Genomic DNA, 24,915 nt, shown 5'->3' on the forward strand with positions numbered 1-24,915 from the left:
GATCCATTGATTTTCAGCCTCATTCCCAGTCCAACCCCAAAGGTTGTATTTGCCCTCTACACCTAGTCAGGCTCCTATGGCTTTCAGCTGTGCATAAAATGGTTCTCGACAGAGTCCCCTATGGGCATGTTCTCGTCCCCTGCCCTGTCAGTGCATGGCTTGGTGCATAGGGCTTGTCACGGTGCCTTTTCCTCGGGATCTGCACGGTGCCTTTTCCTCAGGATCTGCAAGCTGCCGAACAAAAAGGCCCACCTCCCGGAGTCACCAACTCAGAAAGCTTTGATAGCACAGAGTTATGATGAAGCCAGGCGGGGGAAGGGAATTAGGGTAGGGAACTGCTAGGAGAGAGATCTGAAAGGAAAACAGAACAAATATGCATATACTCATTCATAACAATGTGACTCACCAATAGAGTTATTGATTAAAGGTGTCTCCGTAATATCAGATTGAGACCCTTTATGAATTGGGCATAGCCCCTTCTTTGAATCATGAAACAAAAAATGAACTGAGACCTCAGGACCTTGAGAAGACAAGAGCCTTAGACTATGGACACTCTCTGAATATCAATCATGGAACTACTATGCATTCATAAAACTTAAAACGTTAGCTCTCAGTCTAGAAATTCGTAAAGACATAAATATGTATCTCACATATCATAAAACACTTAAATATGTATCTCACATATTATAAAACACTCAAATATGTATCTCACATATTATGCTTCCTAAAACAATGAAACTGTGATTTGCTTATCTTTGAAACATTTTCGCAATTGTACTCCTGTAAAGTAAAGCGCTTTGATTACCATGCCAAGGGCGCTTTGCTTAATGTGAACTGAAGCTCTTTTGAATATTGAAGCAAATGTGCTTTACTCCTGAGAACTGAAGCACTTTGAATATCGAGGCAAGTGCGCTTTACTCCTGGGAACTGAAGCACTTTGAATATCGAGGCAAGTATGCTTTACTCCTGGGAACTGAAGTGCTTAGAATCTTAAGCCAAGGGCACTTTGCTTCCGTGAACTAAAGCGCTTTGAATATAGAGGAAAATGCGCTTTGTTCTTGTGAACTGAATCGCTGAAGAAATGCGCTTTATTCCTGTGAACTGAAGCGCTGGGCAAATGCGCTTTATTCCTGAGAACTGAAGCACTGTGCAAATGCGCATTGTTCCTGTGAAATGAAGCATTGGGCAAATGCGCTTTATTCCTGTGAACTGAAGTGCTGTGCAAATGTGCGTTATTCCTGTGAACTGAATCGCTGGGCAAATGCACTTTATTCCTGTGAACTGAAGCGCTGGGCAAATGTTCTTTATTGCTGTGAACTGAAGCGCTTGAATGTTGAGGCACGGGCGCTTTATCAGCCCGTGCCTCGTTAAGCAGCCCTCCGCTACTGACAGCCAGATACAGCGCAGCTGGACAAAGATATCAAAACTACGTTGGACCAATGCTCTCAACTCATGACTACCCACCTCCACCGGAGACACAGAACAAGCAGTGGACAACTTTGAGAACTGGCTCACTGCAAGTGCTGATAAATTTGCACTGCAGAAACACACCAACACCAAGAAATGAACACGATACCCCAGCTGGTTCACAGAGGAACTCAAAACCAGAAACCCAAATACAGACAGAAGGAAAGAATATAGCACACCAGTAAGACTGCTGAGTAACAGAAACACTTCAAAGATACCACAACCTTTTGAAGAATACGAAGAAGACCATCTTAGCCACCCCTAGCATGGTCACCAACAACAGCAAGGAGCTCTTCAACATAGGCAAAGAGTTCACCAATCTCTCGGCAACGGAAAACAATATCACTTCCTCCTGCAGCCTGACGCACACCCCCACCAGCTAAACTTGTGGAACATTCTCTCCAAGAATGAAACAGAGTCAAATCATGAGATCCATCTACTCCGGGGCGCCAGCAGACCCCTGCCCACACCATATCTTCAACCTCAGCAGTCAACCCATCAGCAAAGAACTCTCCAAGGTCTTCAACTCTTCAATCACCACTGCCCACTTCCCCCAGAAATGAAAGCATGCCAAGCCACTGCTGAAGAAGCCATCCACAGGCCCAGGGTAACATAAGAACTACAGACCTATCTCCCTATTCCTTTTCCCAGCCAAGGTCTTCGAGAAATCCATCAACATCCAGCTCACCACACACGTGAAGAGCCACAACCTTATGGACCCCTCCCAATCAGACTTCAGAGCAAACCACAGAACAGAGACAGCCCTTATCACAGCCACGGGTGACATCAGAATGCCGTTGGACCGTGGAGAAACAGCAGTCCTCATCCTCCTCGACCTCTCAGCATTCTTTGACACTGTATCCCACCACACACTGCTAAACAGACTCCATCAGATTGGCATCCAAGGAGTAGCCCTCAAGTGGATTGCATCCTACCTCACAGTTCTACCACAAGACTCATTTCTTCAACATGTACATGACACCTATGGCAAACATCATCAAAAGCCACGGACTCAACATCATCTCCTACGCAGATGACACCCAATACATCCTCTCCCTGATTAATGACCTACGACCACCAAGAACAAGTTCCAAAGCTGCATAAAAGACGTAGCCACCTTGATGAGCAACAACTGTCTCAAACTCATCACCGACAAGACAGAAGTACTCATCTACAGGAAAGGCAAGGACACACTCTGGAACAATGAATGGTGGCCATCCGAGCTGGGTCCAACCCCCAAACCAACCGAACATTTGCAACCTTGGCATCATCCTTGACAGCCAGCTCTCCATGAAGAAGCAGGTCAACACCATCTTCTCCGCTTGCTTCCTCACTCTCCGAATGCTCAGGTCCTTAGTTGGCTCCCACCTGCCACCAGCCAAACAGCGACACAAGCTCTCTTCACACGCAGACTAGACTACAGCAACGGCTTCTATGTCGGAACTACCACCCAACTCATGACCTAACTCCAGACTATCTAGAACATTGCAGCCAGACTCATCCTCAACCTCCCCAGATAGACTCACATTACCCCTAACCTCAGGAAACTCCACTGGCTACCACTCTCAAAGAGATGTCAGTTCAAGCTTCTCACCCATGTTTACAAGGCACTACACACTAAGGGGGTCATTCTGACCCTGGCGGCCGGTGACCGCCAGGGTCACCGACCACGGGAGCACCGCCAACAGGCTGGCGGTGCTCCCGAGGGCATTCTGACCGCGGCGGTTCAGCCGCGGTCAGAAAGGGTAAACCGGCGGTCTCCCGCCGGTTTACCGCTGCCCCATTGAATCCTCCATGGCGGCGGAGCGCGCTCCGCCGCCATGGGGATTCAGACACCCCCTACCGCCATCCTGTTCATGGCGGGAAACCCGCCATGAACAGGATGGCGGTAGGAGGTGCCGCGGGGCCCCTGGGGGCCCCTGCAGTGCCCATGCCAATGGCATGGGCACTGCAGGGGCCCCTGTAAGAGGGCCCCGCAAAGTATTTCAGTGTCTGCTTTGCAGACACTGAAATACGCGACGGGTGCAACTGCACCCGTCGCACCCCTGCAACTACGCCGGCTCAATTCTGAGCCGGCGTCCCCGTTGCAGGGGCATTTCTGCTGGGCCGGCGGGCGCTCTTTCGGAGAGCGCCCGCCGGCCCAGCGGAAATGTTTGAATGGCCGCCGCGGTCATTTCACGGCGGTACCTTGGCGGACGGCCTCCGCCGTCCGCCAAGGTTAAGATCACCCCCTAAAGGACTTGTGTTCCTCAACACCTGGGTGAACTTCCACCATCCTACCAGGAAATGCTCCTCTGAATCCCTCTCCCTAGCAGCCACAGGTAGCATGCACCGAGCGAACAGCAGAGGCTGCTCCTTTTCCCACCTGGAGGCTTAGACCTGCAAAGACCTCCCCCTGCACCTCAGAGCCTCACCATCGGTCCAGCAGTCCAGGAAGAACCTCAAGCTTTGGATGATCAACCAATTGAAGAACTGGCAGTTCATCTTCCCAGCACCTTGAGACCCTCATGTGTGATGCAGCCACGCTTTACAAATTCATTTGATTGATTCATTCACTGGACCCAGCCCTGCTGACCTTTCTGCTGCTCCCATGGAATCGCGCCAAAGTCATCTCATCCTGCCTCTGCTGTGCCTCCAAAGCTTTGGAGGACTGTCTACCCTCAACAAAGACCCTGTAACTCCTGTGGAGCAGCCGAGCTGCTTCCCTGCATCTTGCAGGCACCCCCAAGACAAACTGCTATGACTCCGGACCACCATAAACCTAACACCTGAAAGCGCCATGGCACCAGTGTGGCACAGTCTGAGTTGAAGTAAACCAACAGTACTAGCAGGGTCCTCTATCCCTCCAGAGACAAAGCCCACCTTGGACTTGCCCACTGTGGACCCTCCAACGCCACCTGCATCCTCTGCACACAGGCCCCCTCAACTACGAGTGCTCCGGTAGAGAAAACCTGACGCTTCAAGACACCTCTGCATCTGTCGCCCCTGGCCAGTGGAGAAGAAGATCCGAGGTGTCCCCACATCTGCAAGCATCACAAGATTGGAACCCTCCTGTTGGTTCCTCCTGACTGGACCCCCAGTCCTAACCTACAGCATCTTTTCAACTGGACCGATCTCCATTGAGTAACATTGGGCACCCAATGCAGTACTACACCTCTGCACCCAGCCGTCCCAGTGTTGCCCCGGAGTGACCTGTTGGTGTGGTCCTGACCCTTGCCCAGTACTAACTTTAAGTCCAGGAGCTTGGTCTCGTACATTCCTGTACTATACCTGAATGCAGTACTTGTTCTTCTCTCCATAGAATAACATTGCCGCTTCCGAAAAAGTGAACAACTTTTGAAATCTACAAATATTTTTTTTGCAAAACGTACTTACCTGATCATATTGATTCTAGTGCCTAAGAATATTAAAGGATACTTGTTATTTTTACAAATTGGAGTGGATCTCCTTTTTGAGTCATGTGTCTCATGTGTTGACTGTGTGTGTATTTGAAAATGTTTCACACTCCTCTCTGATAAGCCTAAGGCTGCTTGACCACACAACCCACTAAAAAGAGCACCTTGGGATTACTAGAGCAAGCTCCTGTCCACTAGTAAGGCAATCCCTGGACTTTTTGCATGATATATCTCATTTTGATATATATATAAAGATCCAGCTTCCTACACTGAGGGGGTCATTCCAACCTCAGCGGTAAAAGGCGCTTACCGCCAGACAGAAGACCACCATAACACCGCCCCGGTCGCGGTAAGCCGCCACGGTCATTCGGACCCACAACAGGCAAACCGCCAAAATCCCGACATCTCCAAAAGTCCGCCACATCAAAGGGCAGCGAGAAACTGGCGATGACCAAACCTCCACCGTCACGCCAACAGAAATACGCCCACACTATCACGACACACGAATCCACGCGGCGGTCTTTCAACTGCGGTATTTTATTGGCGGTACACACTGCCACGCTCAAAATACACACACATTTACAAAACACAGCCACATTGGACAATTCAAAATACACACACCTGATATACATACACACACCACTCCCACACATCCGATACAATATAAAACACACACCCACATCACCCACAAACCCTTATGACCAAAAATACAGGGAGAAGGCCAGAGAGAGAGACACCACCATCAACAAACTAGCAGCCACAGGCACACAACACCATCACCCACACAACTTCCACGCACAAAACACCACACACCACTACATATCACCACACTTATCACCCCACACACCACCCCACACATCACCCACACCACCCCTTGGCACCTCAAAGACACCACAGGTTCTCAGATGATGAACTCAGGGTCATGGTGGAGGTAATTGTACGAGTAGAGCCACAGCTGTTCGGGACACAGGTGCAGCACACCACCATTGCCAGGAAGATGGAGCTATGGAGCAGAATAGTCGACAGGGTCAACGCTGTGGGACAGCACCCAAGAAATAGGGACGACATCAGGAAGAGGTGGAACGACCTACAGGGGAAGGTGCGTTCCATGGTATCCAGGCACAACATCGCGGTGCAGCGGACTGGCGGCGGACCCCCACCTACTCCCCCAGAATTTACAGCATGGGAGGAGCAGGTCTTGAACATCCTGCATCCTGAGGGCCTCGCAGGAGTAGGCGGAGGAATGGACTCTGGTAAGTCAAATCTTAACTACTTCATCCCCCCACCCCACCAGTATGCCAACTCATACACCCACCCTCACCCCCACCCCCATCACACCTACTCCTTGCAAATATCTCACCATCACAACCAACCCATCCCAAAGCCTGGCCCTGTATGCGACCACAAAGCATGGACACCCATCACCAAAGCATGCCCACTGCACATACCCATACCCCCCCCAACCACCGTCACAACAGCCCCCACAAAGGAATGCCAGCCCTGGGGTACACGGGCACCCACCCATTGTACGCCATTGCACACACAGAAGCAATAACCATACTTTTGTACGCCTGCAGGACCCGAACGCCACGTCACCGCGCAGGAGGGTCCACAAATGTCCACTCTACCCCCAGAAGAGGCCCACAGCGAGGACAGCAGCTCTGTCTCCCTGGATCTGGGTGACCAGCCCGGTCCATCGGGGACCTCGGGACAGTCGGTTCCCCTCAGACAGCCACAGGCCACAGCAGACCTTCCCCCCTCTGGGAACACCAGCACAGCACCCACCCAGCGGGCCCATACCTCTGTCCCCAGGACACGTCAATCAGCGGTGTGTCCACCACTACAGGGAACCCAGGATAACCCACCACCCCAACAACAACAGGGACCTGAGGGCAGTGGTAGTGGGCACACGGTTCAGGGGACAGAGGCCCAGGGAAACAGGGGAACTGGGAGGGCTGCTGTGCGACAGGGGGGGGACAGGGCCAGGGAACCCACTCTCCACAAGGCCCTATCCTCCATCATGGGAGCATACCACCACTCCCAGGAGACGATGGCGACGGTCCTGGCCAGGTTTCAGGAGATCCAGCTTCTGCAGGAGCATCAGTATATGGGGTTCAGGGAGGAACTAAGAAACATCAGTTCCGCCATGGGTACCATTGTAGTGGCCCTGAATCAGGTAGTCACCACATTGCGGGACACTGTGGCACCACAAAGGGCCCCTGACACTAGCATGGACCAAAAACTGCCTACCACCTCTGCCGGCGCTAGTGGACAGGAGGCCCCGACACAAGACCAACAGGCCACCAGAACCCCACCCCCTGCAGAAGGAGAACCACCCCGCAAGCGGGCCCTGAGATCCAGGAAGAAGACAGAGTAAGATGTCAAGACCCCCGCCAGCAAAGGATACCGCCCTGAGTGTCATCCCACTGTCCCACATTGTCACCCTGTCCAACTTTAAACTGCCCCTGCTCCACTTCCCACAGGCATTTGGACAATGCACCTGTGATACTGATAGTCTGGACTCTGCCATGGACAATCCTCCACCATCACCCCTCACCGATTTACAACCACCCATCGAAATTAGAGCACTTGAATAAACACACTTATTGCACAAAACAATCTGGAGTCTGGCTGTGATTTTGAACAAATGTATTAGACATGACCGTGCCAAAATGTTCATTCACATTGTGATGCCAACAAACCGCTGTCACACAGCTGTAGTCCATGGGGAAACAAAGCAGATGTCACGCAGTGGGGCCCACTTCTCTGAAATCGGAAGGGAAAGTCACAACTCAGTTACCATACACTGGGGGAAAAAGTCAGACAGTAGAGAGGTAGTAGTCTTTAAGTAAATGTAATATGCGGGTGTGTACTCTTACCTGTGTGTCATTGAAAATACTGCTGTATGACTGTGTTCCTGTTCTCTATGTCGTCCTCTTCGCCTTCCTCCTCTTCACTCTCCACAGGCTCCACAGCTGCTACAACACCACCATCTGGACCATCCTCCTGCAGAAAAGGCACCTGGCGTCGCAAAGCTAGGTTGTGAAGCATACAGCAGGCCACGATGATCTGGCACACCTTCTTTGGTGAGTACATTAGGGATCCACCTGTCATATGGGGGCACTGAAACCTGGCCTTCAGAAGGCCAAAGGTTCGCTCAATCACCCTCCTAGTTCTCCCATGGGCCTCATTGTAGCGTTCCTCTGCCCTTGTCCTGGGATTCCTCACTGGGGTCAATAGCCATGACAGGTTGGGGTAACTAGAGTCCCCCAATAGCCACACCCGGTGCCTCTGGAGTTGACCCATCACATACGGGATGCTGCTATTCCGCAGGATGTAGGCGTCATGCACTGAGCCAGGGAATTTGGCATTAACATGGGAGATGTACTGGTCTGCCAAACAGACCACCTGGATATTCATGGAATAATAACTCTTCCTGTTCCTTTACACCTGTTCACTCCTGCTGGGGGGGACCAAAGCAACGTGTGTCCCATCAATGGCACCGAAGATGTTGGGAATATGTCCAAGGGCATAGAAATCACCCTTCACTGTAGGCAAATCCCCCACCTCAGGGAAAACAATGTAGCTCCGCATGTGTTTGAGCAGGGCAGACAACACTCTGGACAACACCTTTGAAAACATGGGCTGGGACATCCCTGATGATATGGCCACTGTTGTTTGAAATGACCCACTTGCTAAGAAATGGAGCACTGACAGCACCTGCACTAGAGGGGGGATCCCTGTGGGTTGGCGGATGGGTGACATCAGGTCTGGCTCCAGCTGGGCACACAGTTCCTGCATAGTGGCTCGGTCAAGCCTGTATGTCAGCATGACATGTCGTTCCTCCATTGTCGACAGGTCCACCAGCGGTCTGTACACGGGAAGATTCCTCCATCTCCTCGCATGTCCCAGCGGACGGTGCCTAAGAAGGACAACATGGAGCACAGAGTCAATCAACCCACAGGTACGTTCCCACAGCTTGCACAGAACACGATTATCAATGAATTGAATGGCTTGTATGACTGTTGATGCAAGGCCTAGGTACGTGTGACGCAGTAGAAATAAAAAAAAAGCAAAAACAACAAGTGATGGACGGAATGCTGAACATTGTCAAACATTCACCCCCAGTCACAGATCTGGGTTTAATCCATCGTTTTTTTGCTGCCCATGCCATTCCAGTTTGGACCCAGCCATATGCAAATCAGTCTTGACCCTGTTCCCCATGGGAACAGTCCAGCCCGAACTGCTAGGCCAGGTCTTCCCTGGACTGGAAACAAGCATCCTGGGACCGGTTTCGGGGTTTCACCCCTCATCAGCCAGGCTAGCTTGAATCCAGTGGCATGGGAAGCACGGGACCCACGTCTGGGCATACCCTTCCCACTTAGGGCGAAAAATGCAAAAACAACAAGTGATGGACGGAATGCTGAACATTGTCAAACATTCACCCCCAGTCACAGATCTGGGTTTAATCCATCGTTTTTTTGCTGCCCATGCCATTCCAGTTTGGACCCAGCCATATGCAAATCAGTCTTGACCCTTTGGTTAACATTGAACCCTATGGGTTTCACGAGCCAATGACGATGTGCGCCGGCGGTCGCGGTACGCACCGCCGCGGTACGCACCGCCGCGGGCGTGACCGCCATTTTCTATCTGCTTAATCACTCAATACCTGATCTTCCACAGGAGAAGACCTATACTGCAAGTGCTGCTGTGACCTCGGTCTGGAAGGGACAATGGCTGCTGCGACTGGGGAAAGGGCCCCTGCCTTCATTTCTGAAGAATTGGAGAAGCTTGTGGATGGGGTCCTCCCCCAGTATGCGCTACTCAACGGTCCTCCAGACCAACAGGTAAGTACACTGGGAGCATGCTTTGTGGCCAATGCCTGTGTTGAGTGGGGTGAATGAAAGATGGTGGGGAGGTGAGCGATTGAGGCATGCATCAAATGACAGATGAGAGCGTGTCCCACATGGCAAGGGTGGGGATGGGGGGCCACTCACATAGAGCATGCAGAGGGTGATGATTTTTCTTCTCCCCCTGTACATGTCACATAGGTCAGCGCCCATCAGAAAGTTGCTATTTGGCGTGCCATTGCCAAGGATGTCCGGACCCTGGGGGTCCACAACAGAGGGGGCACCCACTGCCGCAAGAGGTGGGAGGACATCCAACGCTGGAGCAGGAAGACGGCAGAGGCTCAGCTGGGGATGGCCTCCCAACGTAGGAGGGGTGCCAGTCGTACTTTGACCCCCCTGATGTCCCGGATCCTGGCGGTGGCATACCCCGACTTGGATGAGGGTGTGAGGACATCACAGCAGACACAAGGGGGTGAGTACAAGCACATTCTGCTATCTTTGCGTGCAGTAGAGGTGTCTGGGTGGGAGAGGAGGGCTGTGGGTATCCCTAGGCCAGGGCGATTTCTGTAGGCTAGGCCCCTCCGTAAGGCATGGCCCTGTGCCCCCGCCCCCCACCTCTGTAGGGTGCCTAGTAAAGCTATTCATGGCCCTGTGTCATCTATGTGTGCAGTTGTCGTCCATAGGCTTGTAGGCCATGTCCCACTGATTGAGTAGTGTACCCCAAGTGCACGGCGTAGTGCACAGGGCTTCTGTGTCTGTCCTCTCCGCCAACGGTGTCGGCCATGCATGCACTCAACATGTCTTTATTTCTCCCCCCCTCCCTTTTTTTGTGGTCTTCCTGTTCATGTGTGCATTAGCATCATCAGGCGGAGGAGAAGTGGCATCGGAGCACGAGGGAGCTGCATCCCACATGGCCCTGGAGGGACGGAGGGCGTGGGGAGCTCCACAGCGGGGACACGTGCTGACACCAGCGACACGGACTCGTCCTCTGAAGGGAGCTCCCTTGTGGTGGCGGCAACACCCGTGCCCCCCACAAGAACAGGTACAGCTGCCACCCAGCGCACCAGCACCGCCCTCCCAGCAGCCCCTCAGCGTTCGTCCCGTGCCCGCTCACCCAGGAAGGTGGGCATCTCCTTCGCCCCAGGCACCTCAGGCCCTGCCCCTGTCACCCCTGCTGCCCTCAGTGAGGAGGTCATTGACCTCCTGAGGACCATCATTGTTGGGCAGCCTACCCTTTTGAATGCCATCCAGGGTGTAGAAAGGGAGGTGCACCGGAGTAATGCATACCTGGAGGGCATTCATTCTGGTCAGGCTGCCCATCAGCGATCGTTCAACGCTCTGGCCTCAGCACTGACGGCAGCCATTGTCCCTGTCTCTAGCCTCCCCCTCCTACTTCCTCCACCCAGACCCAAAGCCCTGTACCTCTGCCTATCCCAGACACACCATCAGACCAGCCTGCACACACCTCAACACCCAAGGGAAGCTCATCCAGACATAAGCACCACACATCACACAAGCATTCACACAAGCAACATCCACATGCAGACATACCAACAGCCACTGCCTCCTCTGTGTCCCCCTCCTCCTCGTCTCCCTCCTCCCTCCCTGTGACGTCTCCACTCACACTTGCATGCACAACATCTTCAGCCACTACGTCCATCACCAGCACACCCACCAGAACACTCTGCACACGTGCAGTCACCACCCCCACTACCATTTACACGTCCCCTGTGTCCTCTCCCATTGTGTCTGTCACCCCCTCTTCCAAACCACACAAACGCAGGCAGCCACCCACCCAACAGCCATCCACCTCACGACAGCCTCCAGCACCAGCACCTGCACCCAAAGACACCAGACTTCACTCTCCTACAACCACATCCTCTTCCTCCACTCCCATACCCACTACACCTACCCATCCCTCTCTTTCTAAATTGCTTTTCTTTTCCAAACTTGACCTCTTTCCAACAACTCACCCACCCCGTCCATCTCATAAGACTCCAATCAGCACCTCAGCCACCACAAAACCGGGACCTACAAAGACAACTGTCCAAGGACTTTGGAGTCCCCCACCCTCAAGGCCAGCTAGTTCGGCTAGGAGGCAAGACACGGCCATCCCACCCCCGGAAAAGCAAGAAAAGATTGCCAGTGCCCGGCGCGAGAGGGCAAAGACAGCAGGCTCCAAAATCCCTACCCTGGCTCTGTCAGGAAGTGGGGTGCCACCTGGCACACCGCCAAAGGGAGGAAAGGGCCACAGACGAGCAGGGAAGGGTGGGAAGGGCAGCACGCCCGACAAGTCCGGAAGCAGGCCAGCTGCCCAGGAGGGCCCCACCAGCCCCATTCCAGGTGTGCAGGAGGACACCCAAAGGCCCGGTACTGCAGCACAGGAGGGCCCCGCAATCGAAAAGACAGATGGGCAGGAAGGGCCCGTCAGCCACATGTCAGGTGGCGAGTGACATCCATGGCATGGCCGGATCTGCTGACCTGGACACTCATCTCAAGCACCGCTGAACAGGGCCCTTCAAGTCAAGCACCGCTGAACAGGGCCCTTCAAGTCAAGCACCGCTGAACAGGGCCCTTCAAGTCAAGCACCGCTAAACAGGGCACCGCCGTCTCAAGAACCGCTGAACAGGGCACTTCAAGTCAAGCACCGCTGAACAGGGCACCGCCGTCTCAAGCACCGCTGAACAGGGCCCTTCAAGTCAAGCACCGCTGAACAGGGCCCTTCATCTCATGCACCGCTCCGCTGGGCCTTTCATCTCAAGCACCGCTCCGCTGGGCACCGCCGTCTCAAGCACCGCTGCGCTGGGCCCTTCATCTCAAGCACCGCTCCGCTGGGCCCTTCATCTCAAGCACCGCTCCGCTGGGCACCGCCGTCTCAAGCACTGCTGCGCTGGGCCCTTCATCTCAAGCACCGCTCCGCTGGACCCTTCATCTCAAGCACCGTTCCGCTGGGCACCGCCGTCTCAAGCACCGCTGCGCTGGGCCCTTCATCTCAAGCACCGCTGCGCTGGGCACCGCCGTCTCAAGCAACGCTGCGCTGGGCACCTCCGTCTCAAGCAACGCTGCGCTGGGCCCTTCATCTCAAGCACCGCTCCACTGGGCCCTTCATCTCAAGCACCGCTCCGCTGGGCACCGCCGTCTCAAGCACCGCTGCGCTGGGCCCTTCATCTCAAGCACCGCTGGGCCCTTCATCTCAAACACTGCTCCGCTGGGCACCGCCGTCTCAAGCACCGCTGCGCTGGGCCCTTCATCTCAAGCACCGCTCCGCTGGACCTTTCATCTCAAGCACCGCTCCGCTGGGCACCGCCGTCTCAAGCACCGCTGCGCTGGGCCCTTCATCTCAAGCACCGCTCCGCTGGGCACCGCCATCTCAAGCACCGCTGCGCTGGGCCCTTCATCTCAAGCACCGCTCCGCTGGGCACCGCCGTCTCAAGCACCGCTGTGCTGGGCCCTTCATCTCAAGCACCGCTCCGCTGGGCCCTTCATCTCAAGCACCGCTCCGCTGGGCACCGCTGTCTCAAGCACCGCTGCGCTGGGCTCTTCATCTCAAGCACTGCTCCTCTGGGCACCGCCGTCTCAAGCACCGCTGCGCTGGGCCCTTCATCTCAAGCACCGCTCCGCTGGGCCCTTCATCTCAAGCACCGCTCCGCTGGGCACCGCCGTCTCAAGCACCGCTGCGCTGGGCCCTTCATCTCAAGCACCGCTCCGCTGGGCCCTTCATCTCAAGCACCGCTCCGCTGGGCACCGCCGTCTCAAGCACCGCTGCGCTGGGCCCTTCATCTCAAGCACCGCTCCGCTGGGCCCTTCATCTCAAGCACCGCTCCGCTGGGCACCGCCGTCTCAAGCACCGCTGCGCTGGGCCCTTCATCTCAAGCACCGCTCCGCTGGGCCCTTCATCTCAAGCACCGCTCCGCTGGGCACCGCCGTCTCAAGCACCGCTGCGCTGGGCCCTTCATCTCAAGCACCGGTCCGCTGGGCCCTTCATCTCAAGCACCGCTCCGCTGGGCACCGCAGTCTCAAGCACCGCTGCGCTGGGCCCTTCATCTCAAGCACCGCTCCGCTGGGCCCTTCATATCAAGCACCACTCCGCTGGGCACCGCCGTCTCAAGCACCGCTGCGCTGGGCCCTTCATCTCAAGCACCGCTCCGCTGGGCACCGCCGTCTCAAGCACCGCTCCGCTAGGCACCGCTGTCTAAAGCAACGCTGAACTGGGCCCTTCATCTCATGAACCGCTGGCCCATTGGCGGAAGGGGAAGGCCCGCATCTGTGTCGGGCAGGGCTGCACGTAGCGCTCTGGGCACTAGTCCCCCTCCAGAACCAGTGGGGTCTGTCATCCACTTGTGAGACTGTGGCTTTGCACTCCCCAAGATTTAACAGTGGGAGACCCACCAACTGTGTAGACTTGAGAGACTGTGGCTTTGCACTCCCCAGGATGGCACAGTGGGCAAGCCACCCACTGTAGAGACTTGAGAGACTGTGGCTTTGCACTCCCCAGGATGGCACAGTGGGCAAGCCACCAACTGTAGAGACTTGAGACACTGTGGCTATGCACTCCCCAGGATGGCACAGTGGGCAAGCCACCCACTGTAGAGACTTGAGAGACTGTGGCTTTGCACTCCCCAGGATGGCACAGTGGCCATGGAGGCCCCTCGTGCATCTGGCGTCGTGGACTCATCTGGCTGAGGTGCCCCCTCTTCCCTTCCCCCTGAGGTGCCTGTAGTTTTCCTATCTGATGCCCCGGCAGTGTTCTCTCCATTGGAGTCAGGTATCCTGTGTGGGCTTTGCCCATGTGTTTTGGCCCAGTGGCCCACAAACAATGGCTGATACACATATCGGACAGGACATTTTAAATATATATATATAGTTATAGATGTTTGATATATTTTATACTCTGCCTTACAATATAATCCAAATTTCATTATCATTTCCTTTTGTATTTGCATTCTTCCGGGGGGTTTGGGGGTGTAACTCTGAGTTGTTGCTATGCATTGATGTGTGTGTTGTAGTGGGTGAGGGTGGGGGTGGGTGTGTGGCGTATGTGTGTCCCCGTAATTTTTTGCCTCCACCCTCCCCTGTGTTGTAGGTGCAGTACTCACCGTTGTCTTCTGCGCCGGCGTTCGTGCTCCTGGTAGAGGAGCAGGAATACAATAGCTGGGAGGATGTGTAGTTTGGGTTCCATGCTGTCCAGATTCCTCGTGGGGTGTATGGAGGTGAGCGTTTTCCGTTCGAAATATCTGTTTCTGCCGTGTTTTTATCGGCGGGGCTACCGCCCCGGAAAAGGTGTCGAATTGGTGGGTTGTGATAGGGTGGGCGGTACATTGTCTCCCATCTGTCTGTTGGCGGTGACCGCCGCGCTGTTTGTTTGTCCCGCCGTGGCGGTCGGAGTGTTAAAGGGGCGGTCTCTGTTGGCGGTTTCCGCCAGGGTCAGAATTCCATTTTTTTAACCGCCAGCCTGTTGGCGGGTTAGCTGCCGCTTTAACACCGACCGCCAGGGTTGGAATGACCCCCTGAGTCTCAGGGGAAGACCACTGTGTGTGTTTGCCCTTCGCAAGAAACATTGGCCCTCATTACAACCCTGGCAGTAAATCCCACTTTCCGCCGTGAGGAAGACCGCCAGCATAGCGTTGCGGATGCGGCATTCCACTACAGGTATTAAGACTCACAGCACGGAATCCGCCACAATACAGACACCCACACAAGTCCCCCAAGCCAAAGGTCAGTGATAAACTGGCAATACCAAAACCTACACCCTCACGCCAACATTAATACTCCCACAGTATCACGACCCACGAATCAACGCGGTGGTCTTTCAACAGCGGTAATCCATTGGCGGTACACACCACTGCGCTCAAAATACACACACATTTACAAAACACCCCCACATTGGACAATTCAAAATACACACATCTGACACACATACACACACCACACCCACACACCCAATCCAATATAAAGCACACACCCACATCACCCACAAACCCTTACAACCAAAATTTTGAAAGAAGGCCAGAGAGAGAGATTACCTAACACAAAACCAGCATCCACAGACACACCACACCATCACTTATACAACATCCATGCACCTCAAACAACACACACCAACACATCCCCTCACACATCACAACAGACATCACATTACACATCACCCACACCACATCATGGCACCACAAAGACACCCAAGGTTCTCTGAGGAGGAGGTCAGGGTCATGGTGGAGGAAATCATCCGGGTAGAGCCACAGCTATTCGGATCACAGGTGCAGCAGACATCCATTGCAAGGAAGATGGAGCTGTGGCGGAGAATTGTCGACGCAGTGGGACAGCATCCAAGAACATGGGATGACATCAGGAAGAGGTGGAATGACCTACGGGGGAAGGTATGTTCCGTGGTATCCAGATACCAGATTGCTGTACAGAGGATTGGCGGTGGACCCCCACCTCCTCCCCCACAACTAACAACATGGGAGGAGCAAGTCTTGGCAATATTGCATCCTGAGGGCCTCGCAGGAGTAGCAGGAGGACTGGACTCTGGTAAGGCAAATCTTTACTACTTTATCCCCCCCACCTGCATGCCATAACATACTCCCACCCTCACACTCATCACCCCAACACCCCACAGATATCCCACTACCACAACCCACACATCCCAAAATCAAACCCTGCATGTAACACCAATGCATGGACACCCATCACCAAAGCATGTCCAGTAGAGAGATTCACTCATGCCCCAAAATCACCAATCACACAAGGGCCACAGCAATAATGCAAGCACAGGAGTAGAGGTTAAGTCACCCATTGCACAAGATGGCACACACAGATACTAACAAAATGCATTCACACCCCAACAGGACCCCTACCCAACGTCACCGGACAGGCGGTGCCAGATATATCCAGTCCCCCCACATAAGAAGCCCACAGTGATGACAGCAGCTCTGCACATCTGGATCAAGATGACCAGCCCGGCCCATCAGGGACCTCGGGACAGTCGGTTCCCCTGACACAGTCACAAACTACCACTAAACCTCCCCCTCAGGAAACACCACCACAGCACCCACCCAGCAGGCCCATCCCTCTGTCCCCAGGACACGTCAATCAGCAGTGTGTCCACCACTACAGGGAACCCAGGCAAACCCACTAACACAGGACGATCAGGGGCCTGGGGGCAGTGGCAGTGGGCACACGGTTCAGGGAACAGAGGCACAGGATAACAGGGAAGCTGGGAAGACTGCTGTGCGACAGGGGGAGGACAGGTCCAGGGAACCCATGGGTATGGTACTGGCCAAGTTTCAGGAGACCCAGCTGCTGCAGGAGGAACACTACCTTGGGATGAGGGAGGACTTGAAGTCCATCAACACCACTCTGGTCACCATTGCAGGGGTGCTGGCAGACCTTGTCAATACCAGGAGGGACACAGTGGCACACCAACGGGCCCCTGACACTAGCCTGGACGATGAACAGCCCTTCACCTCCGCCAGCGCTAGTGGACAGGAGGCACCGCCACAGGAACAACAGGCCACCAGTACCCCACCCCCTGCAGAAGGAGAACCACCCCGCAAACGGTCCCTGAGATCAAGGAACAAGACAGAGAACATTGCCAAGACCCCCGCCAGGAAATAAGACCACCCTGAATGTCACCCTTCTGTTCCACTTTCTCACCCTGTCCACCTTAAACTGGCATTGCTCCACTTCCTATGCCCCATTGGACAATGCACCTATGAAATTAACAGACTGGACTCTGCCATGCACATTCCTCCACCATCACCCCAGCCCATTTCACTCCCCCCTCCACTTATTTGCACAGAAATAAACACACTTGAATCACAAAACAATCTGGAGTCTGTCTGTGCTTTCACTAATGTGTAATTGCAAAACTTCTGAAATATAGCAATGTCAATGTACCTGTTCACATACCAATGTAACACAGCTGTAGGCCAGCAGTAAACTTAGCAGAGGGCACAAAGTGGGACCCAGATCTGTGAAATGGAAAGCCAAAGTAACAAGTCAGGGTCCATACACTGAGTGAAAATGACAGACTTATGCTAGCTCCAACAATAGTATGAGATGTTGGAAGCAGTTACATCTTCTTACCTGTGTCTCACTGGAAGTATTGCATGATGATGTTTCGGTTGTCGACATCTTCTTCTTCTGCCTCCTCTTCTTCACTGTCCACAGGCTCCACAGCTGCCACAAGACCACCATCTGGCCCATCCTTCTGCAGAAAAGGCACCTGGTGTCGCAAAGCCAAGTTGTGCAACATACAGCAGGCCACGATTATCTGGCACACCTTTTTCGGTGAGTAGTATAGGGAGCAACCTGTAAGATGGAAGCACCGGAATCTGGCCTTCAGGAGGCCGAAGGTGCGTTCTATAATCCTCCTAGTTCACCCATGTGCCTCATTGTAGCGTTCCTCTGCCCTTGTCCTGGGATTCCTCACTAGGGTCAGTAGCCATGACAGGTTGGGGTAACCAGAGTCACCTGCAAATGTTGAGGGGCAACTGTTAGACAGACACAAACCCTGAGGGACAACCCCATACCCAGACCCCTATGTCAACTGTATTGGGAACTTGGGCTCACCTATTAGCCACACACAGTGCCTCAGGAGTTGCCCCATCACATAAGAGATGCTGCTATTCCTCAAAATGTAAGCATCATGCACAGGGCCAGGATACCTGGCATTGACATGGGAGATGTACTGGGCTGCCAAACACACCATCTGCACATTCATGGAATGGTAGCTTTTGCGGTTTCTGTACACCTGTTCATTCCTGCGGGGGGGAACAAATGCCACATGTGTACCATCAGTGGCACCAATGATGTTGGGAATATGTCCCAGGGCATAAAAGTCACCTTTCACTGTGGGCAAATCCTCCACCTGAGGGAAAACGATGTAGCTGCGCATATGTTTCATCAGGGCAGATAACACTCTGGACAACATGTTAGAGAACATTGGCTGGGACATCCCTGATGCCATGGCCACTGTTGTTTGAAAAGACCCACTGGCCAGGAAATGGAGTATAGACAGAACCTGCACTAGAGGGTGGATTCCTGTAGGATGGCGGATAGCTGAAATCAGGTCTGGCTCCAACTGGGCACACAGTTCCAGGATTGTTGCACGATCAAGTCTGTATGTGATAATGATGTGTCTCTCTTCCATTGTCGACAGGTCCACCAGGGGTCTGTACACCGGAAGATGGCGCCATCTCATCACCTGCCCCAGCAGACATGCCCTATGGAGGAGAACAGCGAGCAGAGGGTCATCCAACACTTAGGTATCAAAATGTGTTATTTGGTAAAACGTTGGAAAATCGCAATGTGCCTGTATCTGTCTGTATTCCAGGCCTAAATAGGTGTGATGCAGTTTTTTTCCATGCCATGTGGCCCCCTGAAATGGCGGCTGCCTGACCTGTAAGGTGGGACAAGGGGAAATGAGGTAACTGCGCTGGCGTGGTACACCGTTGCGGTGGGCGGTCGAAGACCACGGCGCAATTCAGTATTGGTTAACTTTGGGCCCTATGGGTCCCAGGAGCCAATGACGATGTACGCCGGCGGTGACGGTATGCACCGCCGCAGACGTGGCCGCCATTCTCTTACTGTTCCCTCACTTGATAACTGACCTTCAACAGGAGAGGACCTACACTGCAAGTGCTGCTGTGACCTGTGTGTGGAAGCGACGATGGCTACAGTGTCTGGGGAAAGGGCCCCTGCCTTCACTTCGGAGGAGTTGGAGAAACTGGTGGATGGGGTCCTCCCCCAGTACCCGCAACTGTACAGTCCTCCAGACAAACAGGTGAGTACACTGTAAGCATGGTGGATGGCACATGAGTGTATGGAGTGTCGTGGATGGAAGATGGTGGGGAGGGGGACAGGCCAGCATGTCAGTATTGTGTGTGTATGTATGGATGGGCCAGGGTGGGAGGTGTTTGGCAATGCGTGAGATTAAATGTACGGGCTAGAAACATCCATTTTTACTTCCCTTTTCCTCTAGGTGAGCGCCCACCAGAAGAAGGGTATTTGGCGTGCCATCGCTAAGGACCTCCGGACACTGGGGGTCTACCATAGACAGAGCACCCACTGGCGAAAAAGGAGGGAGGACCTGCACCGCTGGAGCAAGAAGACGGCAGAGGCCCAGCTGGGGATGGCCTCGCAACGAGGAAGGGGTGACCGTCGCACCATTACCCCCCCGATGTACCGGATCCTGGCGGTGGCCTATCCAGAGTTGGATGGGTGCTTGAGGGCATCACAGCAGCCACAAGGGGGTGAGTACACTCTAATTCAGCTGACTCTGCATGCTTTACGAGGTGCCAGGGTGGTCGAAGTGGGCTGTGGGTTCCCCTAGGCCAGGGCGAACTTGGTAGGCTAGGTCCCTTGTTAGGCAGGCTCTGTGGCACCCCAGCCCCACTACTGGTAATAGCCATCTACACCTAGTCAGGCTCCTGTGACTTCCAGGTGTGCAGCAATTTGGCTTAGGCCTCGTCCCTCATGGGGCATGTAAATTTGCTAGGAACTGTTAGTGAATGGCTTAGTGCATAGGGCTGGTCCCTGTGTGTTGTGTCTGCCAACGGTAGTGGTGTTCCATACACTGAACCTGTGTTTCTTCTGTCTTTCCCCCCACCTTTTTGTTTTGTCTCCCTGTTCTTGCATGCAATAGCATCATCTGGCGGAGGAGCAGTGGCACCGGAGCAGGAGGGAGCTGCAACCCACATGGCCCTGGAGGATGAAGCAACGGATTCTGAAGCCACCAGTGGGACGGAGGGCGAGGGGAGCTCCACGACGGGGACAGGAGCATACGACAGCGACTCCTCTTCTCATGGGAGCTCCCTTGAGGTGGCGGGCACCTCTGTGCCCACCGCATCAACAGGTACAGCCGCCACCCCCCCTACCAGCACTGCCCTCCCAGCAGCCCCTCAGCATGTGTCCTATGCCCACTCTCCCAGGAGGGTGGGCCTCTCCTTCGCCCCAGGTACCTCCGGCTCTGCCCCAGTCAGCCCTGCTGCCCTCAGTGAGGAGGCTATTGACCTCCTGAGATCCCTCACTGTTGGGCAACCTACCATGTTGAATGCCATCCAGGGTATTGAGAGGCAGTTGCAAAAAACAAATGCATACCTGGAGGGCATTCATTCTGGGCAGGCGGCCCAACAGAGAGCATTTCAGGGTCTGGCCTCAGACTGATGGCAGCCATTGTCCCTGTGTCCAGCCTCCCCCCTCCAACTTCCTCCACCCCGACCCAATCACCTGTACCTCAGCCTATCCCAAGCACACCATCTGACCAGCATGCACACTCATCAACACACAAGAGTGGACATGGCAAACATAATCACCACACATCCCACAAGCACTCACACAAGCACCATCCCCATGCAGACACAGCAACATCCACTGCCTCCACTGTGTCCCCCTCCTCCACGTCCTCCTCCTCCCTCCCTGTCTCGTCTCCACTCACACCTGCATGTACTACATCCTCAGCCACAATCTCCATCACCAGCACACCCATCAGCACACACCGCTCACGTGCAATCACCACCCCCACTACCATGCACACATCCCCAGTGTCCTCTCCCAGTGTGTCTGTGAGCCCTCCTCCCAAAGTACACAAACGCAGGCACCCACCCACCCAACAGCCATCCACCTCACAACAGCCTCCGGCCCATGCACCTTCACCCAAATTCAGCAAACGTACACCTCCTACAACCACTACCTCTTCCTCCACTCCCAAACCCCCTCCATCTTTCTGTCCCAGGGTGTCTAAGAAGCTTTTCCTGGCTAACACTGACCTCTTCCCTACACTTCCCCCCCCGTCCTTCCCCTAGGGCCAGGCTTTCCAGGTCCCAGACCAGCACCTCAGCCACCAAATCCCCAGGCTCAGTGGTGCCAGCAACAGCGGGGTAATCGAGTGCGCCACCCATCAGGGCTGCCAGTATGCCACCTTGTGAGGCAAAGGACATTCCGCCACCTGCCAAGGTGAAGAAGGTGCCCACATCCCGGAGGAAAAAGCCGCACCTACCAGCCACCAAGGGCTTCTTCAAAACAAAAGGAAACAGTGGCAAGACACCTGCGGCACCATCAAAGGTGGGAAAGGGACAAAAGCCGAAAAGCAGGTCAGGACAGGGCACGGTGGCACCGACTGAGGGACTAGTGTCACCCCTTCTGTCAACGACTACACCAACCTGTACAGCGGTGAACAACACAACCTGCACTGCCACCAGTACCGCCACCAACACCGCCACCTGCACCGCCACCTGCACGTCTGCAGCCTCTGCAACAGTCCCCAGCATCTTCCCCGGTGGGCAGCTGTCCGAGGCTGCAGGAGACGTTCTGCTGTGTCCCTCAACAGGTGCTGACACATGCACCACCGCCAGCACAGCCGCCACAGACACCACCGCAAGCACCGCAACGTGCTTAGAAAGTGGCACCACAGCTGACATGGCTACCATCCACAGTGGGCAGCCGTCCGAGGCTGGAGGAGACTTCCTGGACCCTTCCCAGCTTCCATGAGGCATGACTCTCATCACTGTTTGCACCTGCAGGTGGAAGGCGAAGCCGCAGCAGGGTTGGGTATGTCTCTGCCTCCATGGCGTATCATGCTACCTGTTCCTAGGCAATCTCCTGGCACACACACCCATGTGAGGTAATGGGACCAGCCTCACTGCATGTGGAGCACTGTGGGCACCAAGCCCCCTCCAGAACCAGTGGAGTAAGGCATCCATTACCTCAGTCCTTGGCAGGATGAAGCACTCTGGGCACCAAGCCCCCTGCAGAACCAGTGGAGAATCACGTACACTACCTCAGTTCTTGGCAGGATGAAGCACTCTGGGCAACAACCCCCTCCAGAACCAGTGGAGTAAGGCATCCACTAACCTCAGTCCTTGGCAGGATGAAGCACTCTGGGCACCAAGCCCCCTCCAGGACCAGTGGAGAATCACATCCACTACCTCTGTCCTTGGCAGGATGAAGCACTCTGGGCACCAAGCCCCCTCCAGAACCAGTGGAGAATCACATCCACTACCTCAGTCCTTGGTAGGATGAAGCATTCTGGGCACCAAGCTCCCTCCAGAACCAGTGGAGAATCACATCCACTATCTCGGTCCTTGGTAGGATGAAGCACTCTGGGCACCAAGCCCCTCCAGAACCAGTGGAGAATCGCATCCACTACCTCAGTCCTTGGCAGGATGAAGCACTCTGGACAGCAAGCCCCCTCCAGAACCAGTGGAAACTGACATCCACTTGAGAGACTGTGGCTTTCCACTCCCCAGGATAGAGCAGTGGGCAAACCACCCACTGGAAAGACTTGAGAGACTGTGGCTTTGCACTCCCCAGGATTGAGCAGTGGGCAAACCACCCACTGGAAAGACCTGAGAGACTGTGGCTTTACACTCCCCAGGATACAGCAATGGGCATGGAGATCCCTCGAGGAGCAGTGGCGTTGTGCGTTTATCTGGCTGAGGTGCCCCCCTCCCCTTCCCCCTGAGGTGCCTGTTTAGTTTCGATCTGATGCCCCTGCAATGTTCTCTCCATTTCGAGTCAGGTATCTTGTGTGGGCTTCAACCATGCATTTTGGGACCACTGGTCCATGGACAATGATTGGTACACTAACCGGATTTGTGTAGTTGGTGTACATATCTGTATATACTGATTTTTGAACTTTCACTATCTGATTTTTCATGATTACACTCGTTACAATTTTGTCCTTGCGTTCTTCCATGGGGTGAGGGGATGTATATATAATGTTGCAGCATCTATTTGTGTGTATGGTGTTGTGGCTGAGGGTGGGGGTGGGGGTATAGCGTGTTGCATGTGTGTGTCACTCTCTTTTCCCTCCCCTCCCCTGTGTTGTAGGTGCAGTACTCACCGTGGTCGTCGACGTCTGTCCTGCTCCTGATACAGCAGGACAAAGACGAGCATGGGCAGGACGTGTAACTCGGGCTCCATGGTGCCCTGGTTCCTCGTTGGGTGTCGAGAGGTGAGTGGTTTCCTTTCTGTGTACTGTTTCCGCTGTGCTTTTGATAGCGTTGGTTCTGCCCCGGAAAAGGTGGCGGAGAGGCGTGTTGAAATATAGTGGGCGGTACTTTGTCCTCCGCCTGTCTGTTGGCGGTTACCGCTGCGGTGTTTGTTTCTACCGCCGTGGCGGTCGGAGTGTTAAAGTGGCTGTCTATGTTGGCAGTTTCCGCCATGGTCATGATTCAATTTTTTTTTTCCGCCGGCCTGTTGGCGGTATTACTGCTGCTTTAACACCGTCCGCCAGGGTTGTAATGAGGGCCATTGTCTTTCGGCCTTGGCTGATAAAGACAGCCTTTGCTTTCAGCAAGGTATGCAGTGTGCCTCTTCTCCGTAAGAAACTCCAAAAAGCAAGTTGCTCTGCCTTCCATGCTCTCTTAGTGTAGCACATAGAAGTAGGCATCAGGGTGTAATGTTATAGATGTCATTTTAACCATGTTAGAAATGTTCATTGTTTTCTTGTTATTTATAATGTCTTTTTGCTGGTTTTATAGTATTCTGTTTAGTTATTTTAGACATACCGAGAAACTGATTATGTAGTGATAAATACTTTTCACTTAAAAGTGTTCATTCGTCTAGGTGCAGTGTCTGTGATAATGAGCATAATGATTAAGGTTTGTTACTGCTACCTCAGGGCCACTGACCTTTAGTAACCCAAAAGTTAAACCTCTATTTCAATTACACAGTGAGTAGTGATTTGTGTGGCTACAATAATCTGTCTCTGACGTTCATCATTGGTGCATTGAACCAAATTTACCTGTGTCACCTGTGGGTGGGAAAGCATCCCTTGTAGAGCCACACCAAAGTCATAGCTTATGCAACAAGTCATCTAGGAAATCATCATTAAAATTACTATTGGTGCTGGACTTCTCTTTGCTTTAAGCATCCTTCTCCTCCTGAACAGGCTTCTTTTTGGGCTTTTCATTTGTCAGCATGGAATATAATCTAGCTCCCTCAACTACTTCTCTCCTCCATACCTGCTGTTTTGATTCTCACCTAGCATCCATATAACTGTGAACTATTTTTTTAGCTCTATTCTGGTATTTTTCCTTCTCTTTGGCATGGGCAGGACATTCTCAAGCATTCAAATCCTCATACTGTGCTGGTGTAAGTGTAACTCCATGTCCTGAAATATGCATCTCAATTGCTCAAGGCTTCTCAATTTATATGTACCATATTGGGGGAACTTCAGGGGTCCTTCTTTCTTAGTAATC

The sequence above is a fragment of the Pleurodeles waltl genome, chromosome 1_2, assembly GCF_031143425.1.
Source record: "Pleurodeles waltl isolate 20211129_DDA chromosome 1_2, aPleWal1.hap1.20221129, whole genome shotgun sequence".
NCBI classification, from domain to species: Eukaryota; Metazoa; Chordata; class Amphibia; order Caudata; family Salamandridae; genus Pleurodeles; species Pleurodeles waltl.